This window comes from Mauremys reevesii, linkage group 1 (assembly GCF_016161935.1).
Source record: "Mauremys reevesii isolate NIE-2019 linkage group 1, ASM1616193v1, whole genome shotgun sequence".
Classification (NCBI taxonomy): Eukaryota; Metazoa; Chordata; order Testudines; family Geoemydidae; genus Mauremys; species Mauremys reevesii.
The window spans coordinates 176,864,994-176,870,908 of record NC_052623.1 but is presented as its reverse complement, the minus strand read 5'-3'; the positions used below and the strand labels follow the sequence as shown (position 1 = coordinate 176,870,908).

The 5,915-nt window shown below is 45.8% G+C and overlaps 1 pseudogene; it reads right to left on the bottom strand.

The window, feature by feature from the left end:
• Positions 1–2,119: 2,119 nt before the first annotated feature.
• LOC120399161 lies at positions 2,120–4,402 on the bottom strand (annotated as a pseudogene).
• Between the last annotated feature and the right edge of the window lie 1,513 nt (positions 4,403–5,915).

Genomic DNA, 5,915 nt, shown 5'->3' with positions numbered 1-5,915 from the left:
AATAATGGGGGGTGAGCTTCTTATTCTGAGTTGCTGAAACAGCCCCACTGGTCAATTGGCACCCAAACACAGGTGAGAACAACCCAGAAGCTGAACCAGCACACAGCTGGCCCTTGAATCAATGGTATATAGTCACATTTTCCTCATCCCTTGGTCCTGTATCACGCACAGCTTAGATGGATCTGAGAATCAAGAAGGAGTATTTGTATAAGTCAGGGGTCTGCAACCTCTGGCATGCGGCTCACCAGGGTAAGCACCCTGGCAGGCCAGGCCAGTTTGTTTACCTGCTGCATCAGCAGGTTCGGCCGATCACAGCTCCCACTGGCCGTGGTTCGCTGTCCCAGACCAATGAGGGTGGCGGGAAGCTGCTGCCAGCACATACTTTGCCTGTGCTGCTTCCCACCGCCCCCATTGGCCTGGAGCGGCAAACCACAGCCAGTGGGATCCGTGGTCCGCCGAACCTGCTGACGCAGCAGGTAAACAAACTGGCCCGGCCCGCCAGGTTGCTTACCCTGGTGAGCCACGTGCCAGAGGTTACCGACCCCTGGTATAAGATACTTGATTCTATAATGGTTATGCTCCTCTGTTCTTTGGGTGGGGATGGGGGAGAGATGCACACTAGTTTTCAAGAATGTCTATTAATCTGTTTCTTAGGCTCTGTTTTCAGTAAGCCTACGTCAAGTAACTGGGAGTTTAGTTTTTTCCTTCTTTTGGAAGAAATGTTCATTTTCATGAAACATAAATCAAATTAGAGCAGATGTGGAGAATGTGGAAATTTGTGTAATATTTTTAATGGAAAGATATTCATGACTTGGTTTCCCCACTCACTTTGTGTTGTCAACCACTGAAAGTGAAGGAGTTGATTTCTCCTGTGGGACAGGGGAGTAAAGCATTGAATATTAGTCAGATGGGTGGGTCAAGAATTGTCTACATAAGACTACAATTGCCTTGAAGATACAATGGAAGACCAATGATCAGATATTATCTTTTTACAAGTGACTGCCAAGGGAAGGCTTGACAATCTAGCAGACAAGGGTATAAAAATGAGCCAGTGGTTGGAAAGTGAAACTAGACAAATTCAGACTGGAAATAACATGTATATTTTTAACACGGAGGATAATTAATCATTGGAACAATTTACCAAGTGTTGCAATGCATTCTTCATCACTGGTGATTTTTGGATCAAGATTGCATGCTTTTCTATAGGATATGGTCTAGGAGTTATTTTGGCAAAGTTCTATGACCTGTATTATACGGAAAGTCAGATGATGATCACAATGATCCCTTCTGCCATTAAATTCTATGATTCTATGTAGGGGGAACATGTGAAACACAGCTTGACTGCAAATTGAACACAAAGATGTGAGGTATGAGCAGACTGTGATATGAGATTGCTGCTACCCTGTTCAAGTGATTGATGGAGACAAAATCTGAAGGCTTTGGCGTAGAAGAGCAGCATGGACTCTCATGTAAGCTTTGCTTTTCCAAACAATACTTAATTACCATAATGCCGCTGACTAATCGAGAGTAAAAGGTATTCCTGGAGAGGTATTCGAAGATGGTGGAAAACACTTTTGCAAAATGTGCAGCGTTTTTCTGGACCATCAAAGGAAATCAACAATTTCAAATCACCTCACCAAATCACAGAAACATTTAAAGAGAAACAAGTTCGCCATAATCCACCTAGAGACAGAAGGCCTTCTGGTGTTGTTGCACCCGAAAGTACTAGGGGCTCAGGGTCTGCAGCACGAATAGGTGAGGAGGTGGTATCAGCTCGTGCTGGGCAAAGGGGTATCTCAGCTGCCGGCAGTAATGGAGGAGAACAGTCAGGAACAAGTGACTCATGATTCGGTGTCTCACCAGGAGGAGTGAAGTCAGACCCCTCAACTGCAGATGGGTCCTGTAGACTGGCATGACCTGACAACAGCTGATCTACATGTCGCCGCCAGGTAAGATTCTCTGCAGTCCGGACTGTATAGGAAACAGGTCCTGTTTGAGTGATGACTGTGGCCGGGACCCATTTAGCTCTGGAAGTATAATTCTGAGCCAAAACTGGCTGTCCTGGGATAAAGGTTCGGTCTTTTGCTCTGGGTGCCCGTCTGATGACTTGATATTGCTGCTGTTGTTGCACAGTTTGTCTGGGTTCAGAAGGTTTCAGCAGATCAAAGCAAGTGCGCAGCTGTCGTCCCATCATTAGAAAGGCTGGGGAAGCCTGGGTCGTAGCATGAGGTGTGTTTCTATAGGAAAGTAAGAAGGTATCCAGACACTTTTGAATGGAGTGTTGTCCCTTTGCTGATTTCAAAGCGTTTTTCATTGTCTGCACAAATCTTTCAGCTAATCCGTTGGTGGACGGATGATATGGTGCTGACGTGATGTGGTGTATCCCATTTGCCTTCATAAAATTTTGAAACTCCTGAGAGACAAACTGCGGTCCGTTGTCGCTCACAAGTTGTTCTGGCAGACCAAAACGACTAAAGAGTCCTCGTAGTTTTTGATAGTACTCTCTGCAGTAGTGGACTGCATTATAGAGACTTCTGGCCATTTAGAATGGGCATCTACTGCCACCAAGAACATGCTTCCTTCAAGGGGGCCAGCAAAGTCAACGTGAATACGTTGCCACGGGTTTTCAGGCCAGTCCCATGGGTGTAGGGGTGCCCACTGGGGTGCATTTCTTACACCCTGACATGACATACAAGCTTTTGCCTTCTCTTCAATAGCACTGTCCAATCTAGGCCACCAAAAATAGCTTTGTGCAATTTCCTTCATGCACACTATTCCACAGTGACCGGAATGTAGCTGTTCTAACATCTGTGATCTCCGGGGTGGTGGAATAATGACACGCCTCTCCCACAACAAATAACCAGATTGGACCGATAACTCCGTCCGCCTGGACATGTAGGGAACAAGGTCGGGTGAGACCGAAGAGGTTTGTCGAGATTTTCCATGCATCACCAGGTCCATAACTTGGGATAATACTGGGTCAACGCGGGTTGCCTTCTTTATCTGAGTAGCAGTGATGGGTGTATTCTCTACCTGTTCAAAGTAGAAGATTTCCTTTTGGGCACTATCTTGATGTTTGACTGGTAAAGGCAACCTTGAGAGGCCATCTGCATTGCCGTGCAGAGTGGATTTCCGATATTTGATTTCATATGTGTGTGCAGAAAGTATCAATGCCCAACGTTGCATACGACTAGCAGCTAATGGGGGAATGCCTGTGTAGGGTCCAAAAATTGATGTCAGAGGTCGATGGTCTGTAAGAAGAGTAAACTTTTGCCCAAATAGGTACTGATGAAACTTCCTAATTCCAAAAACAATTCCTAATGCCTCACATTTGATTTGGGTGTAGTTAGTTTCTGCTTTGCTTAGAGTGCGTGAAGCAAAAGCAATAGGTCTTTCTTCTCCCGAAGGCATAATGTGTGACACGACCGCTCCCACTCCATAAGGGGAAGCATCGCAGGCCAATTGCAGGGGTAAGGACGGATCAAAGTGCGTTAGAACTTCAGAATTTAACAATGCATCCTTAGCTTTGTTAAATGCAACATCACAGGCTTCAGTCCACTTCCAGGCCTTGTTCTGCCCAAGGAGCTCATGAAGTGGTTTCAGCAGTGTGGCTAACTGTGAGATGAACTTCCCATAATAGTTCAGTAGTCCTAGAAATGAGCGCAGCTGGCTTACATTTCGAGGTGGGGGAGCCTCCACAATAGCTTTAACTTTTGCAGGGGCCTTATGAAGACCTGCAGAATCGATGATGTGTCCCAAATATTCAACAGAGGGCTTGAAGAATTCACACTTGTCTTTGCGAACTCGTAGGCCATACTCTTCCAGTCTTTGTAGGGTAGCCTCTAAATTCTTTAAGTGATCCTCTTCATTTCTTCCAGTGACCAGGATATCATCCAGATAGCACTGAACTCCTGACAAGCCACACAAGATCTGGTCCATAGCCCTCTGGAACAGGGCAGGAGCCGATGTGATTCCGAAGGGTAGGCGACAGTATCGATAAAGCCCCTTATGAGTCACAATAGTCAACAGCTCTTGGGACTTTTCATCGACGTGCATCTGTAAATATGCTTGACTCAGATCAATCTTACTGAACTTTTGTCCCCCAGCCAGGCCTGCGAAGAGGTCATCGATGCGGGGAAGCGGGTATTGCTCTGCACACAACACTGGGTTGACAGTGACTTTAAAATCACCGCAAATCCGGAGAGAGCCATCTTTCTTTACTATTGGAACGATAGGAGTGGCCCATGAGCTATGGGTAACTGGTATTAGGACTCTATTGGTGACCAGGTGCTCCAGGTCTGCTTCAACGTTTGGCCTGATGACATATGACACAGTTCGGGCTTTCAGATATTTTGGTGGACTGCCAGGTTTAATGTTCAATGTCACAGTGATTCCCTTCATACTTCCCAAATCATCTCCAAAAACAGCAGCATGTTTCCTTAGTATAGGGGTTAGACTGGTTTCTTCTTTAGTCATCCAGTGCACTTCTGCCCAGTTCAGCTGAATCTTCCCAAGCCAAGACCTACCCATTAAGGCTGGGTAGTCACCTCTCACCACAAACAGTGGCAATTTAGCCGCCTGTCCATTGAGCTCCACCTTAACATCAATAGTGCCCAACATGGGCACAGCTTCACCTGTATACGTCTTCAGAACAGTTTTTGTTGCCTTAAGCGGAAGATGCTGTAGCTTTTCTTTATACACAGTCTCCGGAACCAGCGAGACAGCTGCACCGGTGTCTAGTTCCATGCGTATAGATTTGCCCTCCAATAAGGGGGTTATGCAAGGTTCCTCTTTTTGTCGGCCAGACCACAGGCCTCTTTTTCTTTTGTTTACAGGCATACTCGATGTTTCCCTTTTTGCCACAGTGTCGACACACCAGGTCCTTACACCAGCATTCTGATGCCTGGTGACCCAGCTTACCACAGCGGTAACATTCTTGACTCTGCACCGTTTTGTGGGTCAGTTCTTGTGACACTTTTTGCACCCTAGGGGATGCACCGATGTATTGTGCCTCCCTTGTAGCCAGTTCCATGGAGACAGCAATATCAACAGCCTTCTGTAAGGTAAGCTGAGCCTCTGTCAGTAGGCGCTTCTGTATAGCTTCATTGCAGAGGCCACACACTAACCTGTCACGCAGGGCATCATTTAACATCTCTTTAAATTCACAGTGTTCTGTTAGCTTTTTTAAAATGGCTACAAATTGTACAACTGTTTCATCTTCCTTTTGGTCTCTTTTGTGGAACCTATATCTTTCAGCAATTACCAGTGGTTTTGGGGAGAAATGAGACCCCAGGATTTCCACAATGTCACTGTAAGATTTAGTCTCAGGCTTAACAGGGTGTAGTAAGCTGCGTAGCAGAGAGTAGGTTTTAGCCCCTACAACACTTAAGAATATTGGCACCTTCTTCGCTTCTGTAATGTCATTTGCAATACCAAAAAGCTCAAAACGCTCAGTATACACATGCCGCTGCTCTGTATTCTCATCAAAAGGCTCCAGGGGCCTGGTCAGAGTAGCCATGATTTTTAGTTTCACTTTCACAGTCAGTGCAAACAAGCAGCTTTTTTTCTTTGTTTGGTCTTTACCTTGACTTCTACTTCCTTCTGTTACTGGAGCAGCACCAGGATCCCACCCTCGTCGCCTGTGTTATATCCTTGGGGCAGCCGGTTTAGGAAGAACTGCTGTTTTTCCTTGAGACACATACTCAGTTTTCAGAGGAAACCACTCAAAGGTTTCTCAGGGCTGAAGATGTCAACAATGTAACAACTGATGAAAGTAGCAAGTTGGTGCACCTGTTTCGTTCGGCTGTTGACAATTCAGCTGAAAAATTGAAGTACATCAATGACACTGAGAGTGAGCAGCCCACAATTAAGTTCCTGAAATGCATAAGAAATGTCTCATGTCAAGGCAGATTATA